The sequence below is a fragment of the Micrasema longulum genome, unplaced genomic scaffold, assembly GCF_059751315.1.
Source record: "Micrasema longulum isolate JH-2025_06_02 unplaced genomic scaffold, ASM5975131v1 h1tg000736l, whole genome shotgun sequence".
Classification (NCBI taxonomy): Eukaryota; Metazoa; Arthropoda; class Insecta; order Trichoptera; family Brachycentridae; genus Micrasema; species Micrasema longulum.
Genome location: NW_028277930.1, coordinates 42,281 through 55,041, shown reverse-complemented (window position 1 = coordinate 55,041; position 12,761 = coordinate 42,281). Strand labels below are relative to the sequence as shown.

The window sequence follows — 12,761 nt, the reverse complement described above, 5'->3', positions numbered from 1 at the left end:
AATTTTAATTGGTATATTTATGCCTAAAAAATATTCGGCTTGTTGAAAATAAAATACTTATTAATAAAAAAATTCTGATGAAATTATATTTGTTTTTTTCAAAATAAAAATGAAATTTTATTGCATCCATACATTTTTGGGGTGTAGTCCTTTTTCTAGAATTTTTTTTTGATTGGCGCAAGTATGCTCACGATTTTACTTCTGTTCCTCAATTAAAATTTATTGCCAACAATAAAAATCATAATATCCAACTTTCGGCAAAATTCGCTAGTAACTAAAAGTTTAGTGAAAGTATATTTTTAAAATATTTATAGTTGTGTTTAAAATTTTTTAACAAAAAATTATTTAGCTGCATTAAAAAAAAGTGTTTAGCGCAAACAAGACAAAAATAAAAATATATTTCCATTCAAAATGATACAAGGGTTTGAATTTGACCAAAATATATACTTAATAAACAATTATTTATACACGTCCAACTTTAAGGAGTCATCATTAATTCATCATCATCATTCCCTTTCCGCTCCTAATGGTGCATAGAGCACTGCATTGGTAAACCAATCGCAGCCTATCTTGATTATTTTTTTGTTACATGAAGGTAAGATGATCAGTTTTACGCTTCAGGTACCAGTCCAGGGACTATGAAATATTATTGTGTGAAAATACCCTTCTAAATAAATATTTCAAATCAACCATGTCAGGAATCGAACCCGAGATCTCTTGCATGGTAGGCAAAAGCGCTGACCATTACACCACGATGCCGACATAATAAATTAATGGAGCAATACACAAAGTTGTCTATTTTTTTATAAAAACAAATAAAGTTTTAGAATTATGAATTTTATTTCAACTCTACTTGACAAAATTGAATTTTAGGTCGATTCTGGTCCGGCCGCCCAATAATGCGCCTCCCACGCCTCACTCCCCGGTGTGTCTCGATATTTTTCATTATTGCCATCTTATCAAAGTTTAATGAGTTATAACAATAACCAATATAATATAGGCGCAGTGACACGACAGCTATTGCGAATTGCGAAGTATTTATTATCTCTGTTTACAATATCGGATGTTCTATATAGATGACCCGTCACTCGTTCGCCGAGTCAGTGGAGTCAGTCAAAGCTCGTCGGGCCCGTCCTGCGGCCTATTACAGATAAACGTGTTTCCAGTTTCTCACTGAAAATGTTCGAGGTGCGATTGATCGTCTGTTCTCTTTTACTCGGCGTTATTATTTCCGCGGAAAGTAAATTAGCCTGTGACAATGAACACGATCACATAATGCACGTGAATAATTTCCAGTACGACAAAGATTTCTGGCTTAAATATATTCTAGCGGTGGAGCTACTGAACAGCAATAAACACACTGCGGATGATGCTGTTTCGTACCAAACAGTTACGCGGGATTCGATTAATTTAACGAGAAAAGAGAAATGCTTACCCGTGGGGGCTTTTGTGAGTATTCCTTTTAAAGTGTTTTTAAAGATAATCTAATAATGATGATGGTGAGTCCTGCCTACTCAAAGTATCTACTTTAGAGTATATATGCCACCAACTAAACCAAAAATGCGTATGGAGAGAGGAGCGGGGCGTATATACTCCCTCGCATAGTAAAGAGACTCCCGGACGAAATAAAGAATAGTGATATAAATAAAAACAAAGCAAAATTGGTTTTAAAAATCTTTTTCTTAAATTCTAAGTTTTGTGTGTAAAAAAAAAAAATGGGAAATCCAAACAATTTAAAACAGTGTTAAAAAAAGTGTTTGTTTATTATTTTTTATATATTTCGTTATCAAAAAAGACTTGATTTAATTTTTTTAAACTTTTATTTTATTGATATTTATAATATTTTTTTTATATTTTATGTAAACATTATTACATTGTGTTACCAAAACGTTTAAAGAGAGAAATCCCTGCAAAAAAACTGCTTATGTAGTTTGGCGAGAATTAAAAAAAAAATGTTTAGAAGAATGCTTATGTGAAAAAAAAATCAATAAAAAAAATACAAAAAAACTGAACCGAATTCTTACTCTAAGGCTTATACCATTGTTCCTCAATATTTTAATATCGATGCTTTCATTTAAAAAATATATTTGAGGATAAAATAAACATAGAAATTAAAAATTTATGTAAATGGTGGAAAAATAGTCCCTAATATTAAATTCATATTTTTACCCATACGAAATAAATTAAAAGCGAGTCTAACTGTTGTTTTGTTTTCAGTGTACGTATCACGAGCAGTGCTGCTCCCGCGCCTGTCCAGGCTACTACAATAAATGTATGTCGAGGTAGTGCTTTCAGTGCCAGAAATTTTTTATTCAAACCTTGAAGCGCAGAATTATAAAAGTTTATGCCTCGAAGCCGGGAATCTTCAGAAAAATGTATAAATCGATTTGTGTTGCTTTTTTTACTCGTGTGGGGACACATGGACTCCCACACGATTATGTGCATTGTATTACAATAGTGTTCTTTTAAATAAAATATTAATACGCTTTTTTCACTTGAAAGAAACATTTTTTATTGTCCATTGACAATCACCTTCGAATAGTGACTTCCCCCTTCTTATTTCTTCGAGTTTTCTAATGACATCCTATATTTACTTATTTATACATTATAACCATATTAAAAGCTTTGTCGAGCATTTGAGCGATCACAATGAACGATAATGAACATATTTAAATTTATTTCAACAGAGAGGGAAAAAGTTTTCGAGAAGAAATTTGGAAGTCTAGGCATTTACAGCCTAGACTTCCAAATTTCTTCTCAAAAACTTTTTCCCTCTCTGTTGAAATAAATTTAAATATGAACAACTCCCTGGGAGAAAATCCAGCCAGTCTGCAAGCATTTGGACATAATCAAACATTGTTGAATTACTACCTGGTAAAAGAAGAAGTATAAAAATTGGAAAATTGTTTCCAGGCGTTGCCTAGTAGATGATTTGGTTCAGCCGGATGAATCTCACCCACGTGATAAAGGTTTCAGCTCTTTCACTTCACAAAAGTCAACAGATGGAAGAGTTGAGGAAATGTGGATGTTCAAACATGGGCAGAATGGTGAATGTTACACAGTGTGTAAAGTGGCCACTTAAACCAGCCAATGACAGGTCATAAGCCCTGTAAATGCCTAGACTTCCAAATTTCTTCTCGAAAACTTTTTCCCTCTCTGTTGAAATAAATTTAAATATGAACAACTCCCTAGGGAGAAAATCCAGCCAGTCTGCAAGCATTTGGACATAATCAAACATTGTTGAATTACTACCTGGTAAAAGAAGAAGTATAAAAATTGGAAAATTGTTTCCAGGCGTTGCCTAGTAGGTGATTTGGTTCAGCCGGATGAATCTCACCCACGTGATAAAGGTTTCAGCTCTTTCACTTCACAAAAGTCAACAGATGGAAGAGTTGAGGAAATGTGGATGTTCAAACATGGGCAGAATGGTGAATGTTACATAGTGTGTAAAGTGGCCACTTAAACCAGCCAATGACAGGTCATAAGCCCTGTAAATGCCTAGACTTCCAAATTTCTTCTCGAAAACTTTTTCCCTCTCTGTTGAAATAAATTTAAATATGAACAACTCCCTAGGGAGGAAATCCAGCCAGTCTGCAAGCAGTTGGACATAATCAAACATTGTTGATAATGAACATGCTTAAGTTATCGCGTCACAAATCAACGCATGTGTCGGTTTGTTTTTTGTTTTCCTCGTAAATAAATACAGTTCGCTGGCGAAAAATCAGCATTTACTATAAAAAATGATACAATATATTGCATTTGCAAAATAAAGTATAAATACTAAGTAAAATAAAAATAGTAAGGAGTATCTAATACAAAAAAGTTAAAATTAAATTACAATTAAGGCTTAACATATTACAACAGAGATAAAGAACATTTAAGAGAAGGTAATATATATAGAAGTCCAGGCATCTACAGTTGTAATATGTTAATATAAACAGCTCCCCGGGGAGTTGAATCCAGTCCTTGTCTACAAAAATTTGGACAAACTCAAAATATTGTTGATAAATTACCTGGTCCATGAAGAAGTATAGAAATTGAAAAAATAATCTTTTCAGGCGTTGCCTAGTATGTAGGTGAAATAATTCAATTAGATGAATCTCACCTGCATAAATAAAGGTTTCAGCTCTTTAACTTCACAAACATCAACAGATGAAAGAATTGAAGGAATATAGATGTTCAAATATAGGCAGAATGGTGAATGTTACACAGTGTGTAAAGTGGCCACTTAAACCAGCCATTGACAGGTCATAAGCCCTGTAGATGCCTGGACTTCTATATTACCTTCTCTTAAATGTTCTTCATCTCTGTTGTAATTTGTTAATATAAACAGCTCCCCAGGGAGTTGAATCCAGTCCTTGTCTACAAAAATTTGGACAAACTCAAAATATTGTACAATTAAGGCGACTGCTTTTCTTGACATTCGGCTTGCCAACCGCCGCGCCGGCTAAATTCAATGAATAGCATGATAAATAAATAAATAAAAATAGCAATTTTAGAATATTTTCTATATTTACACCGGCGAAATTCAAATATGTGATTGTGCAGCAGGATTATACGTCGCGAAACGTAAATATTTTGACATTTAATATTAGGTGTTCACGGATTTTGCATTGTGATCGCGAATACGATAAACAACCATTGTGAGAAATTGTTATCACGTCGCTTATTAGCACGCAGATAGTTATTTGCGATTGAGCTACTGCTTACCAGAGCACATATTCCGTTCCAAGCTAGGCAATTACATTTTAATGATTTAGATAAAATTATAAACAAAATTATCAATAAAACTTCTTAATTTAGTTTCAATTTTATTTAATTTTGACCATAACGAGCGCATTCGCCTGAGGAGGTACCTTCAGGACTAGTAAATTGTTTACAACATTTACGCAAAACTTATGAGATAATTTAATACCCAAACCTTGTAACGAATATTACAAAAGTTCAAAACAATTTACCAGTCCTGAACGTCCCGTCCCTTCTTAGGCGTAAGCGCTCGATGGTCAAAATGAAATAAAAGTGAAACTAAACCGAGAAGTTTTATTTATAATTTTATCTAAATCATTAACTATGGAGTTTTATCAAGAAACATCTACAAAAAAACATCAATTATTTAATACACAACATTTTAATACACAATCATTAACAAGTTAATTTATTTTTATGAACGAAGAGACAAATAAATATAAACTTGCTATAATACATAATATACATGTAAATATATATTTATACAAAAAGGAAACAATTTTCACCCAGTATAATATTTCCAAGCCATGGCATGCATCGACCTCTCACTCCCTACTCCCTACGACAGTATGTCATGAAAGAGCGGGGTCAAAACTTTCCCCTACCCCCAACCTGAGAACACTCCCGCTTTTCCATAATTTCTAATAGGTTGCCTTGATGCCAGAACAGTGTTGACCCCTTCTCTCAGTATCATATCCCTATTGGAGTTATCTCGTGTTATGGTTGTGGGTTGTGGTTGACAGTTAGGTATTTGTCTCTACGTATTATTAAAGTGTGTAACCACTACCGTTCTTAATATGTACCTACTGTTGAATAACATCTATATTTTTTATTAGAGATGAAAATAATCGACTAAATTTACTAATCGAATGATAAGTAATCGAATGAAGGAAATAATCGAATTAATCATTCGAATGAATCATTCGACATGAATTATTTTTACATCATTAATTATTAGACACAGAAATTTATTCAAAGACAAACTCCGTTTTTCGAGAGAAATATCCATGCTTTGGGAATGTTAGGTACTTTTTTTTCCTTTATAAGAAAAAAAGTCTTCTACCAAAATGTGATAACATCGGCCAAAAACAAGTGACATAGATTTACAAATCAAAATAAAAAACAACACAAATATAAAGGAATAACAATATGAACACAAGCAAAAAACGATACCTACATTTTATGAAAACTTAGAGTCGGTTACATTCTAAAATATTTTCAAATGTTTTGAATTTTTATTTTACTTAAACTAATAATATTATATGAAAAACAGAAGTCACGTTCTAATACAGATTTTATTTCTAGAAAGCCGGAACGTGAATATAAAAAAGTCATGTGTTTATTGTATATAACCCTAATAAAAAAGTAATTTTTTTTTTTAAACAAATTAATACTGATTTTCAAACAAACAAATGGGAAACTGGAGACATGGTTTGAAAATTAAAAAGTACCACCCGTAGAGCAACAAATTATAAACCTACATAGGTCTATTTGTAGTCGAGTGAATTCATTAGTTTGGAAATTACTAATTCATTCGATAGTTGGCGTAAAGCTCGCCCATTGGTCTATTTATAGTCGAGTGAATTCATTCTTCTTCGTATTTTCATGGCCTTTTCACATCTCAACTTGGGTGTTCTGGCCAGTGTCGAGTATATTTGTTTTTTTTTATACATATATACACATGTGTTAGTAATATAATATGTACAAGTTAGTATGTTAGTATTTAATATAATATATACATGTAATAATAAAACATATTTACAGCTTTACACCATTTACAACTAGATATTTACATAGGATTTTAAATACACGTTTATTGGGTGGGGACAGGAGAGTTAGAATATGAATAGGGAATGGGATATTAATATCAGAGAGGTCGGATAGGAAATCAGGATAACAATCATTTATGGGGCATCCAAAAAAAATATGGTTTAAATCTTCCTCATCTAGCTGACATTCGCAAATGGCAGAGTCCCGGACATGGATTCTGAACAGGTGAGAACCATTGCAGCAGTGCCTAATGCGCATTCTGCATATGGAGGATGTCTCAAACTTGTTCAGAATCACTTTGGAAAACCAAGGCTTTTCTGTTACATTTAGTTTCAGTTGGAAAAGATGTTTACCCTTGGCTCGGGAGGAGGCTACCCAATATTCTAAGTGAATTCATTCGACTACATTACTGCATTCGGGCTTTCAGTCGACTACATTTACCCATCGAATGTAGTCGACTACTTTCATCAGTATTTTTTATTCGTTTATTTAATGCTTCACAATAATACATTATATAATTTAATTAACGATCTGTGCGGAGGAAGAAATTTTACTTTAGAGTGATATATATTTTGGGCAATACATTGTTTAAAACTTTTTAACTATGTAAATTACAATCTTTGTTGTGGGTTTTACGTTTTTACGGTTCAAGGGGGGTTTTTGTGCAGGTCCCCCAACGTATTAGACTATACTCGTATGTCAATATGTTTTGTTATTATTTTAACAGGTGTTATAGAACATTGTAATATTTTTAAAGAAAATTAATTATAATTACCTACGTTAGTAATTCGCCTTCTACGCTAAGCATATTCATAATCTGAAATCTATTCAACATGTAGATAACGGTGGGTAACATGGTTGTTTGGAGAACAATTTGATGTTTTATTTATAAAATGTAATAATTTTTATTTGAAAAACGAGAGTTTTTAAAATCAAATAAGATTATGGTAAATTTTAAATCGCCATTCCTTCATTCCCTAAACATTATAAAATACCTAACCACGAAATTTTCCCAATTAAAGCGTAAGTACCTACATACTTTTGAAAGATGTATGAAAATCTAATAAAAATATAATACCCCATAGAATCTAGAACCCTGTTTCTTAAGTCAGGTGTGAATTATTTTACTTTTAACTAAATAATGGCTGTTTATACAGAAATCGAAGGGAAAGAATAATTTGATGTTTTATTTATAAAATGTTGTCATTATTTAATGTGATTTTTTTGCTCATTTATGGAGAAAGGATTTGTTAAATCATTTAATGTTATATTTTGCATTTACTTTTGAATCCACACAAAGTGTGAATTAGTAACGGTGTATAGGGATACCATTCGCAATTCGACAGTTGATGCCGTGAATATTTTTATATGACTGGGTGTTGTGGTATATTCATAACTTTCTTCCATATGGAATATTCTTTCTTTTCTTTCTGTTAACAAACCTCTAAAGGCTCTGCGGGTTTTTCCCTTTTTAAAAAAGTTTTTCATTCCCTAAAATAACGCAATCTGTAGTCTGTGATCCAGTCATCCAGTCGAGTGAATGATCCCGCACACGACTGACGTACAAACCTCTACAGCTCTCCACCATCGGACAGACCTCAACAGGATGATGAAACCTTTGGTTTCAGGAAGCTGCAGCGAGCAAGATACGAGCTTACACAAATCCTGGCGGGACATGGTGAATTCGTGAGCTTCCTGCACAGATCCGAGATATCTGAGATCAACACCTGCCCATGCGATGATTTTACTCCCCGAGATGTCTCCCATCTGTTGATGCATTGCCCCTTTTTTAGTTTACAGATAATGCAACTGGAGGCGCGATGCAGAAGTCTAAACGAAAATTTACTGTATGCGGTAACTACGAAGAATAAAAATTAATACGTCATATTCGTTTTTTACCTAAAATTACCGTAAAATAGAGTATTTGGCCAAAATCTGGTAAAATTACCGTAAAATACCGGGGTAATTTTACCACCTTGCATCTCTTGTTATGAGTCAATTTGTGACGCTGTCCGGTTGAGTTTAGATCAAAATTAGCCAGGGTGCTATTCTAAATCTTCTACACCCCCTAGTAGTGGTTAATTTGGGGATTTTTACACTACCCTTCGCTTCATATATGGCCTCACTGATGATTAAACGTCAAATAATTTCCAATAAAACTGTTTAAAAAACTGAAAAAAAGTAATACGTTTGGTCAATTCTCAGAGTAATAATTCACTACCGGCTTGAAAGAGATGCCCTTTCGCTCTATTGCATAGAACCATATCGTTACAAGTTTTTGGTTTGGTTTTTAGTTAAACAACAATCATGTAACAGATGGTATTCTGGATCTTCTCTATCCCCTAGAGAGTGGTTAATTTGAATTTTTTTTTTTTTTTAGTGCGACGACACTTTGCTTCACATAATGGCCACACTAATGATTAAACGTCAAAAATATGAACACGTGAAATCAAACATGATGATTTTCATTTAGAACATTATTGCCCAAAACACTTCATTAGGTGGAATTGGTACACCGTATTAGTTTTATTCCCGTTTTTGCAGCAGTTTTATACGCCATTTGACGTTTAATCATCAGTGTGGCCATTATATGAAGCAAAATGTCGTCGCATTAAAAAAAATAATCTTCAAATTAATCACTCTCTAGGGGGTAGAGAAGATCCAGAATACCACCCCTGGTCGATATATACATATTATATTCTTGAATATCAAGGCCTCAATTTTAATCGAAACTCAACCGGACATCGTCAAAAAACATTACAGCATTCCTTCTGTGCGCCTTGAACGTAGACCCCGTATATATATAGATACTGTTGACAATCGTAAAATGGAGTAGGTACCTCTCCGCTTATTAAATTGGAAACTGATTGCAATGAGAATATGTTTTGTCACTCCAGGTACAATATGACCGAATCAACAAAATCAAACAAGTTCCAGCTTAATAAAAACTCGAGCCCGAGGGCCACTATTGAGATTTGGGCTTCTTCGGGTGCCGGTCGCCTTACCTTTAGGTCCTTTTCCATGGCCATGCCACGCCATCCACCCGGCTGGGTAACTTTACCGGGTACACTCCACAAGCGCATACACAATGTGTCCCCTTCTGTAGAGTGACCCGGTAAAGTTACCAGGCTGGGTGGATTAGCGTAGCATGACATTGGGAGGAAATGGCGATGATCACATAATATTATGAAGAAGGAGGTACATATTTCCAAAAAGTTCAGACGTGTCCACAAAACCGAAACCGGCTAATATATTCCTCTACTTTACAACAGTTATTATAGTCTAGTTGGTTCATCGCCAAAGAAATAAACAATAGTTAATTATTGGCTGACACCATTGAATAACACGTACTAAAATGAATAATGAAACACTATTAATATATATATATATACCTTTACTAATTAGTTACGGATAATTTTGTTTTGGTGTATCTATGGGCATACCTAATTAACGTTGCGGTAAAAAAATATCTCTCTCTGATCACAAAGCTCTTTTAAAGATCGAGACCGGTTCATTTATTTTATCTAATCGAGATTATTTATCAACCGAGATGTAGAAACATATCTACATATTGTCGTCGTTTCATTCTTAGGGGTATTTTATCGATGGATCAATTGAAGACGTTTTATTATGCTCTAGTACAGTCAATCATTCAATGTGCAATAGTTGGATGGGGAGGGGCTTATAACGCTCATCTTAGACCCTTAAAAGTTCTACAGAAAAAAAACATTAAAATAATACTTTATAAACCATCCTTGTTCTCAACTACCGAACTGTTCAAAGAATTTAATGTTTTAAGAGTGAAGGATATCTACGGAAATTGTTGTATGCTCCAGGTGCATAAGGAGAGCCTCCCATCGGACCGTATTACGGGAAGGTTTAGAATAGGATGCCTCGCTAGAGCGAGATCTGTAGACAGATAATTAAAACTACCACGGCCAAACATCATTATACTTACATAGGACGGAAGCTTTTCAATAATGTACCACAAAATGTATGTCAAGAAATAAATTACGGAAAATTTAAGGATAAATGAAAGAAAAGCTTCTTGACATAATTAACATTAACTGTATTTTGAAAATAGAGATGTATGTTTAATATGTGCCTGTGTTTATAAATTTTGTGTTTTTATTTAGTGTTATATTTTCTCCATTTTTGAAATTGTTTATTTATTTTTTATTTTGTTTTGCATTTTTTGTTTCTTTTTTATGATATTTTGTAAACTTGCCAAACACAACAGCCAGACTCTATTTTGGCAAGTTCAACCTTAAGAAAAAAATAAATTCTATTTATATATTTTTTTCTCGATTGCAATACTTTATTGCAGTTTAAACAACCTTTGAAATCAACATTTCACTTAACGTAAAAAGGCGAAACTCCAACCACTACACTACGAGGCAAAATTATTTCCCCTCGATTTCCTTTTAAGAGATTTTTATCTGAGAGTAGCCATCGAGTCAAAAACACTCGTCCAGGGTTCTGGTTCTATTTTACACACAAAACTGTATTTTTCATCCGCCTGGATCTTATACCTACTCGCGAATGTTCAGTTAGGCACATCGAAGAAGGTTTTAATTTAATTAATTTGCTAGTCTAAGTGTTAGTGTCTGGCTGATGTTTTAAATAATTGTCAAAATGGGTTGCATAGAAAAATTAGATAGACCTACATTGTGAAAATCGTTTCTTAATTAATATTAGGTAAGATACGTAAAATGCTTCCAATAGGTATTGTATACATAGAGCGCAGTGGCGTATTAAGGTAAAAGGTAGGTAAACGCAGCTCCTCTCAACATGCATTTATTATTGATAAACAAAACTAGATTAGACTTTCATAATCAAATATAATATGCACTTGTACACTCCCTATTGCCCTCAATTCTCAAGAGGTTTTTTATAAATCGATGATAAGGTATTTTTAAAACTTTATCTTTAAGGCCCAAACATAAGGACCTACTCGAGATTTGTCGCCGACACGTGACGATCGTCAAATTAATGTCGATCGTATCCAGATACCTAACCACCACCACCACGTGTCGCCGACAAACAACAGTGAAAAATCAAGCAGATTGTAGTAATTTATTTGACGATCGTCAAGAATCGAGCGTATCTGGTAGCAACTCGCGGCATTTTTGACTGACAACTGACATACCCCAGAATTAAGAAAATCAAATTGGGGACGACATACAAATTGACTATATAAATATATAGGTACTGGCGTTCACTGGCGGTGATAGTGGAATTGAAAGTAGTAAATGTACGATGGCCATCCGGAAAGTATTACCCGTTTGGGAAGATAAATAATCTAGTATTTATATAATTTCTTGCATATTACCATCTGTTTACAAAACTCAAAGACTTTTTGACAGGAAAGAAATTTGAAAGTGATAAAGAGCTGAAAGCAGCTGTGACTACGTATCTCAATACACTGGCGGCGGAGGAATATGACGCTGGGATACAAAAACTCGTCACACGTTACGACAAATACTTAAATTTGCTGAGTGACTATGTAGACAAGTAGTTTAAGGTATGTTCTTTACAAATAAAACGTTCATATTTGTGTACATTTACTAGATTTTTTTTAAATTCCCAAACGGGTACTACTTTCTGGATGACCCTCGTACATTTACTTCTATGTAAATGTACGAGGGTCATAAATATTCAATCATTATTAATTGTTTTGCAGCACAACAGGTAATTGTAACTGATTATAAATAATGAATTGCAGTACATACCACCTTTTCTTGGAAAATCTGAGTGGAAAATATTTCTGAAAGCTTCTCTTTCTTCTTCTTCTTGGTTTAGATCGGTTGATCTGTTATCATATAGAAGCTGGTTCCAGCTGCTGTCTTTTCCTCTCCTTGATTGTCTTCCGGGCAGACACCGACCAGCTGGGATTTTGTAGACCACGGTGTAGACCAATGGAGGATTCTGGAGCTAGTAATCTCTCTAGAATCTTCTCCTTGCTCTGCTCTACCATTCTATGCCTCGGGTATTGCAAAACCGTCTAACTTCTTAACTCCGGATTCTGCCCCTTGGGGTTTTCCCTTAGATTGCCCTTAGTACTTTCGTAGAAGTTATTAGTATTTCTTTTGTTCTTATCGTATCTACGCTCGTCTCTATTACACACACTACGATTGGTCTGACACACCTTTTTGTATATCCAAATCTTGCTTCCAATCCGCATGTGTTTATCGTGCCATATGACATTTCTCGCCCGAACCTGAGATGCCTATCCTGATGCTGCC

The 12,761-nt window shown here is 34.0% G+C and overlaps 1 long non-coding RNA gene across 1 annotated transcript; it reads left to right on the top strand.

Moving 5' to 3' along the window:
- The first annotated feature begins 1,102 nt into the window (after positions 1 to 1,102).
- LOC148279300 (uncharacterized) lies at positions 1,103 to 2,505 on the top strand. Its single transcript, XR_015822929.1, has 2 exons — positions 1,103 to 1,449; positions 2,218 to 2,505. It is a non-coding gene; the product is annotated as an uncharacterized LOC148279300 (long non-coding RNA).
- The last annotated feature ends 10,256 nt before the right edge of the window (positions 2,506 to 12,761 follow it).